Source organism: Salmo trutta, chromosome 16 (genome assembly GCF_901001165.1).
Source record: "Salmo trutta chromosome 16, fSalTru1.1, whole genome shotgun sequence".
NCBI lineage: Eukaryota > Metazoa > Chordata > Actinopteri > Salmoniformes > Salmonidae > Salmo > Salmo trutta.
The window spans coordinates 52,570,396-52,587,507 of NC_042972.1; the positions used below are offsets into that span (position 1 = coordinate 52,570,396).

At 41.8% G+C, this 17,112-nt stretch overlaps 2 long non-coding RNA genes across 3 annotated transcripts; one reads left to right on the forward strand and one right to left on the reverse strand.

Moving 5' to 3' along the window:
- Positions 1-4,065: 4,065 nt before the first annotated feature.
- LOC115151018 (uncharacterized) lies at positions 4,066-15,150 on the reverse strand. Of its 2 annotated transcripts, XR_003867191.1 has the most exons (4): positions 15,061-15,150; positions 14,444-14,696; positions 5,331-5,400; positions 4,066-5,257 (listed from the first exon to the last, which is right to left on the reverse strand). It is a non-coding gene; the product is annotated as an uncharacterized LOC115151018 (long non-coding RNA). The 2 variants fall into 2 exon arrangements; XR_003867190.1 differs by lacking the exon at positions 15,061-15,150 and having other exon boundaries at positions 14,444-14,830.
- LOC115151019 (uncharacterized) lies at positions 15,137-15,364 on the forward strand. The gene is made up of 2 exons (XR_003867192.1): positions 15,137-15,224; positions 15,334-15,364. It is a non-coding gene; the product is annotated as an uncharacterized LOC115151019 (long non-coding RNA).
- The last annotated feature ends 1,748 nt before the right edge of the window (positions 15,365-17,112 follow it).

Consider the following 17,112-nt stretch of genomic DNA (forward strand, 5'->3'; position numbering starts at 1 on the left):
GAATACCCATCCACGACCCATTTTCAATGCCCTGGCTGAGGGAAGGAGGTTCTCACCCAAGATTTGACGGTACATGGCCCCGTCCATCGTCCTTTGATGCGGTAAAGTTGTCCTGTGCCCTTAGCAGAAAAACACCCCCAAAGCATAATGTTTCCACCTCCATGTTTGAAGGTGGGGATGGTGTTCTTGGGGTCATAGGCAGCATTCCTCCTCCTCCAAACACGGTGAGTTGAGTTGATGCCAAAGAGCTCCATTTTGGTCTCTTCTGACCACAACACTTTCACCCAGTTGTCCTCTGAATCATTCAGATGTTCATTGGCAAACTTCAGACGGGCATGTATATGTGCTTTCTTGAGCAGGGGGACCTTGCGGGCGCTGCAGGATTTCAGTCTTTCAAGGCGTAGTGTGTTACCAATTGTTTTCTTGGTGACTATGGTCCCAGCTGCCTTGAGATCATTGACAAGATCCTCCCGTGTAGTTCTGGGCTGATTCCTCACTGTTCTCATGATTTTATTTATTTATTTTTATTTCACCTTTATTTAACCAGGTAGGCAAGTTGAGAACAAGTTCTCATTTACAATTGCGACCTGGCCAAGATAAAGCAAAGCAGTTCGACAACATACAAAAACACAGAGTTACACATGGAGTAAAACAACATACAATCAATGATGCAGTAGAAAAAAATAAGACTATATACAATGTGAGCAAATGATGTGAGATAATGGAGGTAAAGGCAAAAAAATGCCATGGTGGCAAAGTAAATAAAGTATGGCAAGAAAAAACACTGGAATGGTAGATTTGTAGTTTGAAGAAAGTTAAAGTTAAAATATAAATATAAATAATATGGTGCAAAGGAGCAAAATAAATAAATACAGTAGGGGAAAAGGTAGTAGTTTGGGCTCAATTAAAGATGGGCTATGTACAGGTGCAGAGATCTGTGAGCTGCTCTGACAGCTGGTGCTTAAAGCTAGTGAGGGAGATAAGTGTTTCCAGTTTTAGAGATTTTTGTAGTTCGTTCCAATCATTGGCAGCTGAGAACTGGAAGGAGAGACGACCAAAGGAGGAGTTGGCTTTAGGGGTGACCAGAGAGATATACCTGCTGGAGCGCGTGCTACAGGTGGGTGCTGCTATGGTGACCAGTGAGCGGAGATAAGGGGGGACTTTACCTAGCAGGGTCTTGTAGATGACCTGGAGCCAATGTGTTTGGCGACGATGATGAAGTGAAGGCCAGCCAACGAGAGCATACAGGTCGCAGTGGTGGGTTGTATATGGGGCTTTGGTGACAAAACGGATGGCACTGTGATAGACTGCATCCAGCTTGTTGAGTAGGGTATTGGAGGCTATTTTGTAAATGACATCGCCGAAGTCGAGGATTGGTAGGATGGTCAGTTTTACGAGGGTATGTTTGGCAGCATGAGTGAAGGATGCTTTGTTGCGAAATAGGAAGCCAATTCTAGATTTCACTTTGGATTGGAGATGATTGATGTGAGTCTGGAAGGAGAGTTTACAGTCTAACCAGACACCTAGGTATTTGTAGTTGTCCACAAATTCTAAGTTAGAACCGTCCAGAGAAGTGATGCTGGATGGGCGGGCAGGTGGAGGCAGCGATCGGTTGAAGAGCATACATTTAGTTTTACTTGTGTTTAGGAGCAGTTGGAGACCACGGAAGGAGAGTTGAATGGCATTGAAGCTCGTCTGGAGGGTTGTTAACACAGTGTCCAAAGAAGGGCCAGAAGTATACAGAATGGTGTCGTCTGCGTAGAGGTGGATCAGAGATTCACCAGCAGCAAGAGCGACATCATTTATGTATACAGAGAAAAGAGTTGGCCCAAGAATTGAACCCTGTGGTACCCCCATAGAGACTGCCAGAGGTCCAGACAGTAGGCCCTCCGATTTGACACACTGAACTCTGTCAGAGAAGTAGTTGGTGAACCAGGCGACGCAATCGTTTGAGAAACCAAGGCTACTAAGTCTGCCGATGAGGATGTGGTGATTAACAGAGTCAAAAGCTTTGGCCAGGTCAATGAATACGGCAGCACAGTAATGTTTCTTATCGATGGCGGTTACGATGTCGTTTAGGACCTTGAGCGTGGCTGAGGTGCACCCATGACCAGCTCTGAAACCAGATTGCATAGCGGAGAGGGTGCGGTGGGATTCAAAATAGTCGGTAATCTGTTTGTTGACTTGGCTTTCGAAGACCTTAGAAAGGCAGGGTAGGATGGATATAGGTCTGTAGCAACTTGGGTCAAGAGTGTCACCTCCTTTGAAGAGGGGGATGACAGCAGCTGCTTTCCAATCTATGGGAATCTCAGACGACACGAAAGAGAGGTTGAACAGGCTAGTAATAGGGGTTGCAATAATTTCGGCAGATAATTTTAGAAAGAAAGGGTCCAGATTGTCAAGCCCAGCTGATTTGTAGGGGTCCAGATTTTGCAGCTCTTTCAGAACATCAGCTGAATGGATTTGGGAGAAGGAGAAATGGGGGAGGCTTGGGCGAGTAGCTGTGGGGGGTGCAGTGCTGTTGAATGCAGTAGGGGTAGTTAGGTGGAAAGCATGGCCAGCCGTAGAAAAATGCTTATTGAAATTCTCAATTATAGTGGGCTTATCGGTGGTGACAGAGTTTCCTATCCTCAGTGCAGTGGGCAGTTGGGAGGAGGTGTTCTTATTCTCCATGGACTTTACAATGTCCCAGAACTTTTTAGAGTTGGAGTTGCACGAAGCAAATTTCTGTTTGAAAAAGCTAGCCTTGGCGTTTCTAACTGCCTGTGTGTATTGGTTTCTAACTTCCCTAAAAAGTTGCATATCGCGGGGGCAGTTCGATGCTAATGCAGAACGCCACAGGATATTTTTGTGTTGGTTAAGGGCAGTCAGGTCTTGATCATTGCAACTCCACGAGGTGAGATCTTGCATGGAGCCCCAGGCCGAGGGAGATTGACAGTTCTTTTGTGTTTCTTCCATTTGCGAATAATCGCACCAACTGTTGTCACCTTCTCACCAAGTTGCTTGGCGATGGTCTTGTTGCCCATTCCAGCCTTGTGTAGGTCTACAATCTTGTCCCTGACATCCTTGGAGAGCTCTTTGGTCTTGGCCATGGTGGAGAGTTTGGCATCTGATTGATTGATTGCTTCTGTGGACAGGTGTCTTTTATTCAGGTAACAAACTGAGATTAGGAGCACTCCCTTTAAGAGTGTGCTCCTAATCTCAGCTCGTTACCTGTATAAAAGACACCTGGGAGACAGAAATCTTTCTGATTGAGAGGGGGTCAAATACTTATTTCCCTCATTAAAATGCAAATCAATTTATAACATTTTTGACATGCGTTTTTCTGGATTTTTTGTTGTTGTTATTCTGTCTCTCACTGTTCAAATAAACCTACCATTAAAATTATAGACTGATAATTTCTTTGTCAGTGGGCAAACGTACAAAATCAGCAGGGGATCAAATACTTTCCCCCCTTACTGTAAGGTTGTGTTTAATGTTAAGTGTGTAGACCTACAGTATACATATAGCTCTGACATTCTTCGATATCATCATACATTTTCAGAGATTAAGAAATCCAATCTAAAGTTACATTTTTATTTCAAAATGGTTTGTAAAATACATACTATTACATTGTATGTATTATACAAATGTTGTAATGACAATATTGTGTCTTGATTAATGTGTATTGGCATGCAGCACATCGCTATCTCCGGCATTATTCCCCTGGTCTTGTGTAAGCACACTAGATGGCAGTGGGATATGTATTTTATTATTGCGATATGGTATATTGCAATAGATGAACAAACACATTGTGTTCCTGCCATAATGATAACATGGCCTGGTACTCTGTATCAGAACTCAACTGACCTTCCTGGCAGTTGTTTCTCTTTTCGTTAAAGAGATGTAGCTACATACTTTCAGTTTTGTTGAAATTCAACCTAGGTCATACTGTAACTGTTCATGTCATCGGTGTGGTAAATTTAGATGTAGTTGTCCCCCATGATGAAATCGGGCTTTATAACTAGAGCTTTCCAACTAGATATAAGGGGGTTGACATCTTGTGACACGGGGCTGACAAAGGGGCACTTTAACAAGCCTTTATTCACATAACATATCTAATTTGTTGAATTCTCCATGTGGTCTATATTAAAGGGCACTTCATTTAGTATAATAGGCTTTTAAAATTCAATATTGGTGCACAATTTCTACTTAAAATATCAAAGAGACGCAAAAAGGCACTCTTTTTGTGGAACAACCCTAATACCCTCTCAGCAACTTTTGAATTGACTGGCAGTAAATGTATAAACCTATATCATGTGTGGTTACTGACCACAAAATAAAGCTTATAGCCCTATAGCATGTATTGTTACTGACAAAAAAACTATCTTCAGAATTGAAATGAGGTGTAATCAGATGTATTTAATGCCCTAAAAAGTCAGATTAAAAGACTAGATGCTACTTTAATAACTATATTTAACCTTTGTTAATTAATAAAACCTTGAATAATGTTACCCTTAAACATATCAAAAGCCTAAAAGCATTTATTTAGGGCTTGATTTGGTTCTGGAGAACCAACCCTTATTGTTTAGATTTTGTAACACTGATGCATTCTCTGTTGAGTGCATTTCATATCCTTTCATTCTTGAGGAGCTCTGAATCGTGAACCTACAAGGTCTCTGGAGTCCTGCTGCTCCTTGGCCACCAAGTGGCGCTGGCGAGGCTATAAACACATTTGTGCTCCAGCTGTTGCTTTATCATAGTGAGATTGCATCCAATGCATTGAGGAATTCAGAGAGCAGCTTTCTGTGGACTTCCTCGTTGCTGCAGCCGGTCATTGTGCCTCTCAAGGAAGGCAATAGACTGTATAGTTATCACCTGAATAGGATTAAATCCCTCCCACAAACTATACAACCTACTACCTCACCTCGCCAGGACACATTCACCTGAAAGACTGATGGATGAAGGGGGAATGTCATTCAAACACACTCAAAGAGATACAGCGAGAGGCGACAACACAAACACAATCGCCCTAAAGTACACTTTTACTCAAACACAACAAATAAAGCATTGGGTGGTCTAACAAAGGAAATGTTACCCGTTCTCATTTTGTCCTGCAACAGTCTGTGAATGGGTGTAAATGGAGGTGATATGCTAATGGTGTAACTTCCCCACAGAGCAGAGACAGGCTGCAGGCAGGTGTCCAGGCTGGGAAGATGGGTGGGACGGTCAGGGGAGAACAGTCAATCTTCAGGGTTGTTGACGATCAGTCTGTCTCCTTAGGAAAGACAGTAGATTGTATAGTTATCTCAGAGGGAGGACATATACCCCACAACTATTCAATCTACTACCTCAGCCTCAAGGACAGGTGCTTAGTCTGGCGTCGACCCAGAGATGAGGTTTAGGAGTTCTACTAGGGAACTGTGGGAGAAAGAGAAAGATAAAGAGAGAAAGAGAGCGTTTGTATGGTTAGTGGTTGATCATTACTGTACATAAACACATACGCACACCCTTGCACATTTGCACTCATACAAAAGCTCAAAACACATAGACGCGCACACACACACACACTCAAACACACTACAGGACAGTACATGAAGCCAACTTGAATTAAATCAGGCATTAAAAGAAACCCTGCACATATCCAGTTTATTCAAATGACATCCCTCGCAATGGACTGAAGAGGAGGTAGTCTGGTAACAATTTTATAGGGAATTACCTCCAAGGAGCAATTTCCTCTCTGGTTCTGACTCTGCTGTTTAATCCTGGGCCTGGTTCAAATTCGCCACTACAGAACGAAGCTGTGAAAGCTCAACTGCTTTGCTTCGTATGAACTGTGCTACTGGAACTGCGTCAGTTCACAACATCCCGAGGAATCATCAGTTCGCATTATGGCATCGACAGGTGTGTCCGTGTCACCATAACAGTTATACGGACAGAAGGCATGCCATGTGATCGCAACGGAATCGCATAAGGTAGCTTTTGCCAAAAGATTAACGAAATAAAGACGAAACGATGCAGGCGCTAAGGAAAGTGTGCTAATTTCTGCAAGCCTAAAGCGTAACTCACTGGCATCCAGAGAGGTTGGCATGTAATAAAGGAGCGCCGCGCCAGGAATTAGTGCCCATTTTTTCTAGTAACTTGGCTCTTTCCAGCCCTACAACCCCACGGAAGCTTGCTGTTTAATTGGTAGCTTATTTAAACATGGCTTCCCCCGGTTGCCTCCCCCTAGCCTGCACAGAGCTGTGTGGATAGCCTGCAAGAAATGCAAAGGAAGGAAGGAAGGGGAAAGGATGAAAACAAAATGGCAGCGATTCGGCCATTTTAGGGAGTTGCTTGGCACTCTTAAGTGACAACATCTGTGGGGCAGAAACCTGTGAAACTCTCTCACTGCTTCTTTTAATCCATCGTATTGGATCTCAGATGGATTTTCTGTTTGTTTTGTCCGGATAAAAGGTGGCACTGTTATGCCCATCTGAGTGGATAAGATAAATGACTTTTACTACTTTCCAGCTTCCATAATTTTAAAGAGATGAAGGTGAATGAAAACCGATAATATTCCATCGTTTTTATGCTGACATGGTACTTGGTAGTGAACTATTTTTGTACCTAGACTCAGTCCCTCCCTAATACAATGTTGTTTTTTATCAGTGTGAAAGCCATTCAGTTCTTTGAAAAAGAACTCAGTGTTAACTGTGCCAACTAGAGTTTGAAGTACCAGCTGGGCAGTGCAGCCCATGCCCCCCAGGGCAATGCTTTGGCTGGGTGGGTTGGGCCGGCTCAGGCAGTGTTATGGGAGACGATGGTCAAACCATGCAGAGGCCCCGCCGCTTTGCATAAATTAGCATGTAAACCATAGCCACTGAAAGGCACCAGGGCAGTTCATTAACATTCTGAATTCCTCTTTGGCCTAATTAAGGCAGACAGTGATTGAAATGTTTTGGCAGGCCGCGAGGCTGTTTGTAGGAGTGTCAGGGCCTGCTCAGTGGGGCCGAATGAGAAGGCAGTGGGGCAGGGAGGGAGTGGAGGCCTTAATTGAGATGTTGAATTAATTAGACTCCGAATGGCATCAGCCTCCCTTGACTGGCCGCTGTACACAGACGAGACAGACTGAGAGGGACACTGATTTCTATCGACAAAAAAATAAGTTCATGGCAACGGTTGAAGGCTTAGAGCTGAATCCTAACTTGATTTCTGAAGGTGTTATAAAGCTTGTTAGTTTGAGTTACTTTGATCTTGACGTTAAGATTCAGCTTTTTGAGAAAGAGAGAGATTAATTCAGGAACACTTTCTATGAGGTCCATACACAGCATTATACATCTACACATAATGCACAAGGACAGAGTAATAATGCAGTATGAACATAGTTATAGACACACATAAAGACTCCTACAAACACATAATTGCATATACCAATACTCCTGATGCATTATGAGTATAATCATTGCCAGTCACTTTTTCCTCAAGGACCATATAGCATTATAATGACCATCAGTGTGATGCATTTCAAACGTTTTTGTCAATGAGCATATTACTGCATCATAATCTTTGTTATGGTGTGTTATAGCATACTTATAAGCCACTATGAAGTAATCTTTGATTGTTTCAGGTAAAGTGATGAAACACCTAAGGCAGACAGATATTATACAGCATAAGTTGTTGCTATACAATTCTAAAGTGCACAGCAAATTGGCCAGTGTTGACTTTTCAGTGTAACATTTCTAGTGTTGATTCAGGACTTCAATTGACTCAGAAATTAACACTCAGTGGTGTAAACTCCAGTGTTGGTGTTAAAAACCAGAGTTGCTGCACCAACTGCTGTTCACGAGGTGAAACAGCTCAAGCAGCTTCTGGACTGAGAGAGAGAAAAAGGTGCCATACGAGATGAGACTATAAAAATCCTGAAAGATTACAAAGTCTTACTCCAAGGGGAACTGTTCAAGAAGGAGTACTTCATCCGAGAGGTCACCAGTGTGAAAAATGAAGAATCACTTGAAGCCACTTAGGTTAGGAAAATTTATGAGAAGTAGAAATGAAAATAAGACAAAGTACATACTTGAAAGCACATTTGAAAACATGCATCTTGGATATGTGTACAGGATATTGTGTTAGCGTATTTCTCTGGCTTGACCCCATTAAAGGATCCATTTTGAATCTGCAGATGTGAAGCAGTCCAAAGTGGATAGTTCAGATCACTCAGCTGATGATTCAGATGTTCATGACACCTCTGCCCTTTCTGACTCTTCGATGGATTCAACTCCCAAGAGAGGCCCAGTGAAACAGAAGAGATCTGCTCCGAAACACTCACATACAGTACACAAACAGATTGGTAGGAAGCCACACTCAAAGACGCTCAATTAGATTACGAGTGACAAATAAGTGAGATTTGAATGAATAGCACAACATCATTGATAACAAATACACATTCATTAAAACTTGTGTCAGTGGATTGATTGTCTGTTATTCCTGAATGTTTATTTAACCACATATAAATGTGCCTCTTCACTCAGTGAAAAACACAAGAAGCATCATTGCCAGGTACATGTTGGCTCTTCAAGGCTTCAAAAATGGAAACTCTATGAGGCCCGCCTTTGAGACTGTTGGACTGGACCGGACCACGATTGCCCGTACAGCTCCAGTTGCCGAGCTGCATCTGGCAGCGCCAGACATCCGTAGCCCTTTCCTGCAGTCAAATGACCTAGTGGCCTCATGGGTGGAATGTTATTCATATTTTTCAGAATTTCAAATTGAATAACCATTTTTTTTTTTAACTGCCAATAATCCGGTGTTTCTATGTCAAACAGTTTTGCTTCAGTCTTCTGGGATATATATATATATATATAAAGTGTAATATTGGGATGCAAACTCCAAAATGTAATACATTTCAACTCTATAACTGACATGGTACAGATGTCTTCTTTTTTTAAGCCCATAACCATGTGTGTGAGGTGTATACTTTTATTTCAAAGTAGATTCATTTAAGACTACCAAGAAACACTGTTTGACCCATATTTAGCCCACCGCAGTAAAAGCTTTTAAGGGTTTAGGCCCCTAGAAGTTGCAGAGAGGGTGGAGAAGCTGTCCTCTTTTGTGGAGAGATGGGCGTTCTGCCATGACCACGGATGATGAAAATAACATCTCACAAATGAAAATGGACAGAGAGCTGTTGCCCATTGCTGGTCCTAAGTAAGAAGTTACTCCGCTAGATATTTCTGCTCTTCTTTGTTATTAAATCGTGATTCTCTCTGTTACTCAGCTGGTAGAGCATGGCGCTAGCAACGCTAAGGTTGTGGGTTTGATTCCCGCTGGGACCAGCAATTCTGAAGCACTACGTTGCTGTGCATTATACTTCATTAAGATTACACCTGTGATGCATTAGGAGTACTGATATAAGGAATGATGAGTTTATATGAGCCTTTATCTGTGTCTACAGCTATGCTTATAATGCATTATTACTCTATCATAGTGCATTATGAGTACATATCATGCTGTATAATGCATTATGCAAATGAAGCGTCATAGAACGTGTTACCATTTAGGTAATATCCAGACTGTGTACAATTATTTAGACGTCTTAATAAGGTCAAATAAGAAATGCATTTTGATATGCATTTGCAGTTGGATTTTGTTGGAGTAACACCAAATTTCTTCATGACTGATTATCTGGTTGTTTATGAATAACAAACAAAACAGCACGCTAACCTAAAATAAGATGGTTGCCAATTTCAAAACATTTCATGGTAAAATAGCTTAACACATTAGTAACGCTTGATCTGAAATAATGTTGCAATAATCGCTTGTATCGTTTTAGTACCAAGAAGCTATAGAACCTTTCGCACACCATTTTTTCTATATGAAACCCATCATCCTGCTTGAAATGCTTGTAGGCAGTGACTAGCCACTCAACAGTGCTTCATGATAATGATGGGCCTCATAGGTCTGTGAGAGATTTTTTGTCATGCCTGAAGATTCGATGCATGACAACAGGGGATGGGAAGTGACTGAGAATCCAAATTATGTACAATGATTGAGTGTATTTGGATTAGTGTATTAACTGTATCCCAGTATGAGTCCTAATTATATAAACACAGATCTGCAGGCTTGGTAGATATATAGTAAAATACATATTTGTACACATAATATATAGCCTACCAAAACAAGCACATAAAAAAAAAGACAGACAATACTCACAAAAACTCAATGTTCAAGTCAGCTAAAACCTGTATTCTTATTATCAAGTGTTCAAATCCCAGACTGCTCCCTCGCTGACTATACTGCACAAAAGAAAATGGCTGCCGTGGTAAACGAGAGGAGCTGTGTTCCTGTCACACCTGCTGCACACTTTCCCTGAGAAAGACATCATCAGAGTGCTCTGTCTGTACCGTCGCCTTATAGAAAGTTGCTCTTCTCATCTTTGTGAGACGAGTAAAACAGCCGTCACGAAAAATAAACTTGGTTAGCATGTTCCATACTGTGTAATAGTTGGATAACGAATTGCTCGCGATTCATATTTTGCCACGAGCGCAATATGAAAAATATCTCTCATGAGTGGTGGTCCATGGCGAAACACCGGGCACGACCGAGAGGGTAGAGACTGGGGAAGAATCTTGTATGCTCCTCTCTTCAATATCCGGTGCCATGAAATGGGCATTGTCTGTGTGCCAAGCTGAATCTCAATGAACCAAAAAGCGGGTGATGTAGTGGAGGGAGCATGGCAATGCTCGCCACTGAGGGGGGAGGGGAATATTGGCACCGAAGCAATGGGAGTCTGCCATGGGAGTTTGTGGGAGTCTGTATGTGACAGTACAGTAGCTACTATGGCATTGCTTACAATTGGACCGGACTTACACCATCGCAACAACAGCTAGATACAGTACTCGAGTTTTCAATTCGGAGAAATGTCCAGATAGAGGTCAAATGCTAATGCAGTAAAATACTTAAGAGTGTTTGTTCTGCTACTCCATCTAATGAAGATGATCATCTCACTAGATGTGACATGTACTGTATATTTTTCCTCTCTCTGCGTTTGCCAGGAATTTCCATTGATCTTCAGATCTTTTTTTTCCCCGTTCACAATTAGAAACGTTTTGATCACCTGCCACTTCAGTATGGTAATTCTTGAAAAGGAAGTGGCTATTATCAGGTTGAGCTCGCCCATTTGCAAGCAACTGACCCTTTTAATATTTCATTTTATTTAGAACAATACGCTATTTAGTATCTGTGTCAATACATATCCAATCAATTATGAACAATGCTTTCAAGCCAGAAATCACTGGTGATAAAACATTTGCTTTTCACATCTATTCAAAATAGATTTAGCAGAGATCAGTTGATCAAATCCCCAGTAGACAAATAGTTAACCCAGAGTTGATCGGGACAAACCCGCTTTCATAAAAATCAGTCCGCATTGTTAAGTTAATGTACTGTTGGGCGTCAATCAGCATTCGCTTCCAATCTTAACTATAATATATAAACAATATAATATAACATATATGCCATTAACTATGTATGTACAATGAAAAAAGATTACCATAGTGTTCTGTACTATACGCTGGGCCAGGTGTGCTCCTTCTTCACCTAGCCAAGTAGTCCAAGTTCACCGTCTTCCTCGTGTTCATGTTCCAACCCTCCAGACTACCTTTTCTGCTAATACCAGACTCAGGCGCTACATGTTTTTTTTCTTCTCAAAGTTCAATTTCCTATTGAGCCTAGTGTAGGAGAGTTGTAAAGTCCTCCACTATAGATATAAGCATACTATATGTTTAACATATGGGCTAAAGCAAGTCAACTTTTCTGTATTACAGTAGCCTACTTCTGTTCCCTATATTGACTGAGAGAGAAACGATTCATAATGTCAAATCGGCTCGACCGGAGGAGAACGCCCTGGTTGCAAAAATAGCGGGCCCCCAAACAGGAAGTATGTCTGGCGTTGACCTTGTTTGACTCCATCATGTGGTCTCTGGAGGCCTCAGCGTAGCATAGCCATCCCTCTGTTTGTGATAACATGCAGCACCTAACTGCACTCAACCATTAGACAGGCCTAGATGACTGTTTAATATTTAATAGCGGCGTGTTTCACTTTGTTCAATATTCATCCCCATAGTTACAAAGAAAACAAATAATTGTATTTTTATACAGGCCCATATCACTTATCCATATTGATACCAAATTTGACAATTACGGTCTTCTTCGCAATTCAAGTTAACAAGCTGTTAGTGCAACACCAATTACTTATTTCTTCAGAATCATGTTACATTGTCTACTATTTCAAAAGAACAATAAAATATGTTCCACCGAAATCTAAAACTCTTTCCCTCTATTTTGTAGAAGTCGCATACGTCAAAGAGTTAAACGAAACATTCAATATTGTTACTTTTTTTTCCTTCTCAGTGGCCTTCGAGTGTTATCAAATTGGATTGTTTGAGTATGCTTATAGTTCCTGATAAAGGCAAACAGACTTTGTTCCTGGTAACCAGCACGTCCGTGTAACCGGGGGGGGGGGAGACACACAAATAGCAGGGGATATGAATGGCCTGGCTTCCAAAAAAACATATCATCAAGTAACATGACAAGTTTATCTGAGGAAAACAGAACGAACGGGGGAGGAGGAAATCAGCTCATTTTCTGTCTCTTCCCCGCCTTCCCCCCCCCCCACCCATTTTCTATTTTTCTCTATTACTGTAGCTTTGACTTTCTGTATGCCATGCTCTCTTTCACACGCACACATACACAAACGCACTCGCAGACTAAGCAGATAGACTGTAGGTAATATACAAAAACTAGAGAAACATTTTGTAGGTACAGTAGGCCTTGGCTACTTGAGCAATTGAATGCTGTGCATTGTAGTAGGCCAACATGTACTGACAAAATGTCAAGATTTTTGACGCTCCTTTACTGAAAGTAGATCTACTATAAATAAATACGAGCCACTTCAACATAAATCCACACTTGGCTTTTATTTTATTTGAAGTCGTACCCGTTAATGCGATAATTCTGCAGGATCTAAAAAAAACGACATGCCAACAATAACAACTTAAACTTAAATTGTTAGTGCAGAAATGCTGAAGAAGCATTCAAACGTGCTCCATCTGAAATTGAGACCCTACAATACAAGCTCCTTCATGTATAGAACAATGCTTGCATCAGAATGATCTGGTTCATACTGGTTTCTGCACAGGTCTAGAGGAAACAGCAGTAACTTGACTGTTAGTTACCAAATTAGTAGATAGCAATTGTTCCAACAGTTCTTTTAAGCTCAATTAACGTTGTCATTTAGTTTTGACATCTCTGTTTCACCTTTTAACACATTCGTAGCGAGAGCCATTGTGAAACAAAGCCTCCGGGGCTTTCTAACTGGTTACCTTTTTAGATTATGTGACTGTATTATGACTTGAACTGTCATAATAATTCACGCAAAAACCTCTGAGGCGAGATCGAGGTCTCCAAGTTGAAAAGAAATCAAATCACCCAAAACATCAGCATATAAGTGTTTTGTGTGCGGAGATACTGTAAATATGTTACGGACACATTGCAAGAGACTTTGAATGCTGGTATATAATCAATCAAACAAACAACATTTTATATATTCATATTGTGGCTGCTAAAACTAGAGTCAGAGGATTTTAAAAATGAGAAAACTTCTTGAGTTCATTATGTTCACTAGAGCTCCTCTTTTTTTTCTGGGAGTCCTCATCTTTTGGTCATACCTATTGTATATGCCAGTGTTTCCTCCACTACGGACAATGTAGGAGACTGTTCACTATGTTTAAAACCTTATGGAATTGAATCCTGCGCGAAAGATTAAACGTAGTGTAAATATGCAGAAGTCATTTTGTCTCAAAATATTTCCCATTGAAACCTTTCGAGAGGTAGCCCGGGTGCCGTTTTGTTTCTTTTTATGGCTTTGGGGATAGGATTTATGGCATAGTAGTGTGATTAAGCTCTCTTTGCCTTATAACGATGCATTAAATGTTATTGTTCACATAAAAAAAAAGAAAATAAGCAAAAAGCTACTTCAAAGGCCAGACGCAACCATGAGACCACTAAGAGGCCTATTTATTTCTCTTTGGTGTCTGTTGTATTTAAACCTTTCTACACAAACAACGCTGTCCAAAATAATGCATCTTGTCCTGGGCGCTGTCTTATGCTCTACTGTACCCTGAAGTGAATAGCTATCACTATATCAACCTTCAATGGGTTTACAAAATGTACAATATGCTCATGGTCGAAGTAATTCTCTCTACTTCTTCATACGAAAATCAGCTTCATTTCTACCATACAGTAATGGCGAAGATTTCAACATTGCGGCGGGGGCGAGGCAGACACGTGTACAGGAGGAAGATGATGGTGAAAAATAGGAAAAGTGCAAAGGATAAAATATAAAAGATACGAGTAAAGGAGAGGTAGATCAAAAACGAAAAGTCACAGGGCCCTGGCATAGAAGCAGTATCAAAAATGGAAATACCTGGAAGTAGATTTTGTAAAGGACAGAGCAGGGATCTCCGCAGAGATGACCCGAAGTGAACAGGCCATGGTGGTGGTGAAAAAAGGGCGGGGAAGAAAGGAGAGGAGAGCGCGTTTCCACGTCCCTCTCTTTCGTCTGCAAGATGAGGGAAAGGCTGAGCAGCGTGCTGGCGAGCAACCCCACTCGAACAAGGGCTGGGGCTTGAGAGCAGTCTCGGCCGTGCCCTCCTCTCTCCCTGCCCACTTTGGCCCAGCTGCCAAGAGGCAGAAACAGGGAGAGGAAGAGAGGAAGAAAGAAGGAGAGAGAGAGAGAGAGAGAGAGAGAAAGCATGAGGTCACAACAGCCTGCTCGAACAGATGACTTTCGAAAAAGAAAAGTCTTATTTTGGGTTCGAACCGCAAGTAGTTTCATAGCGGAAATTGAGATCTTAAACTTTGAAATCCTCTCTAAAAGAATGGCTGTAAGGAACAACAAAACAAAGACACCCCACATGGCCCTTAAACCCAGATACTGACAGTCTATCATCATAAATTAATCTCACAGTAACACACTGAGGCAGAGAGAGCAGGGAAAAACACAAATAAGCGCAGAGAGAGGTACCAGAATGAAATACTTACATCGGTTCTTGTACCTATGGCAAAAAGTGTTGCCAGACTTATGACATCAAAACAACTCAATCCCGTAGATTTCTGATGCATTTGGGGGGGGAGAAAGAACGAGTTAAAGACTTCTCTCAGAGCGTGCAGTGAAGCCTTTTGTCAGCAGTTGGCATCAGTCCCAGGTAGTACATGCCTCACGGTTCCCATTTTCAGTAGTCATTACAGACGTCTTTAGCTGTTCTGCACCTGCCTGTGTTTTTGTTTTGATTTGAACCGTTTTCACGCTTTCAGATAAGATGGTAAAATTGCCTGGTCGCAATGAGATGAAAGAAAAGAAAAGAAAGAAAACAACCTGTGAGTAAAAAAAGTGTCCTTTTTTTGTCAACGTTACAGATGAGCGTTTCTGTATGTGCACGTTAAATGTGGTTTGCAGGAATGATACCCCAGCAACAAGATGTGCTGTGGAAAAGCAAAACAGAGGGTGAGGAAAGGGTCAACTTCTGGGAACAGACGGCAGTAGTAAGATAAACCGAATGACAGAGTTCCGCAGGACTCTGTGCCAAAATAAGTTCAAGTCACCAAAATAATCCAGTGTCACTGTGTCAAAAAAGTGTATTTCACCCCCTTCCTCCTCCGTCTGTCCACCAGAGAGAGAGAGACATAGACACGTATGTCACATAGACAAGTGCTGCAGTCAAAAACTGTCATCATCATCTTCTTTTCTCAGGCATAATCCCGGGCAGCTCTCTCTGTGACGTCATCTACTCTTTTGTTATTTTCTCATTTATTTCTGTCCTTCAATGTACCTTGCATTTCAACCTTCATGCACACTCCTCCCCAAAAATATTTCTGTTTCCTTATATAAATTCCCCTTTTAATAAACACTAACAATTATCAACAAAGAAATAAGGTTGCCAATATTTCAGGAACGAGCGCAAACAGGAATTGGAGAATAGAGGAGCTGCGCATGCAAATTCCCTTTACAAATATTTCTCTGTGTCTCTCTCTTCCTGCTCGCGAGCAGTGAGCTTGTAAAAGTTTCAGCTGCAACAGCTTGGGCCAGCCTCTATTGGCAGCGGTTCAAAAGAGTGCTTCTTGTTTCTAAAGCATTGCGCTGGGGACACACGTCTCTGTAAGGCAGCTCGAGCTGGCTCTCTGCTCTCTCTCTCACACTCCGCCCTCATGTGGGAAAGCTTCGGGGGTAGTGCCCACTCCCAGGCAGCCCTCTCATGGCAGTGCCAGCTTAGGCAGTACACAGCAACCAGGAACCTTTTTCTGGTTTTGAGGATCAAAATCTTTCTAAGACTGAACCACACAATCACATGCTGTACAGTAACAGTTTCTGTACAGTAGGATTGTGTGTTGTGCTGTGCTCTCTCATTTGGGTATGTACGCCCAGAAGAGAGAGAGAACGAGGAAATTCTGGCTGTTCTCTAATGCAGCGCTACTTCCTGGATCCCTTGTCCTCCATTTCAGATGGGTGTCAGACAGACAGGCAAGCAAGGCAGGCAGGGAAGGGAGACAGGGCAGGCAGGCAGTGCAGGATCTCACAAGGTTCATGGCTGTTTGCTCTAGAGGTCATAGCAGGTTCTGAACGCATTGCCCTAGTTACTGCACAGTACTGATAGCACTAACTCTGGACTGGGCTAGGCCTAGTTTCTTTCCTTTCATGTGAAGGTTTTGAGTTATCAAATTTCTGCTGATTTTAATATAATAATAAAAAATATGATTATATTTTTCAATCCAATCTTTTTAGAAATGCATTACAACTATTTTACATGTGATTTATCTTAAAAGGTGGAACAAAACTATCCATTTGATATAGTCTTTCATTGTTGTAAAATGGGTCATATAGCTTGTTAACTTGAGAAAGGAGTAAACCGACCACCCAAACCTACGCCACCTACTGCACACAATGCTTCTGTTACACCGAGGCCTTCAGGTGCTGTGACACCCCTATCATTACAGTCTGTTTGCACAACTGTTCCTCTCCCACAGTCAGTGTCAGACCAGGACACTGTTTTCCAGGCGAGATGTCACCCCGCTGCAGGGAAAGGCCATGTTCGAGAG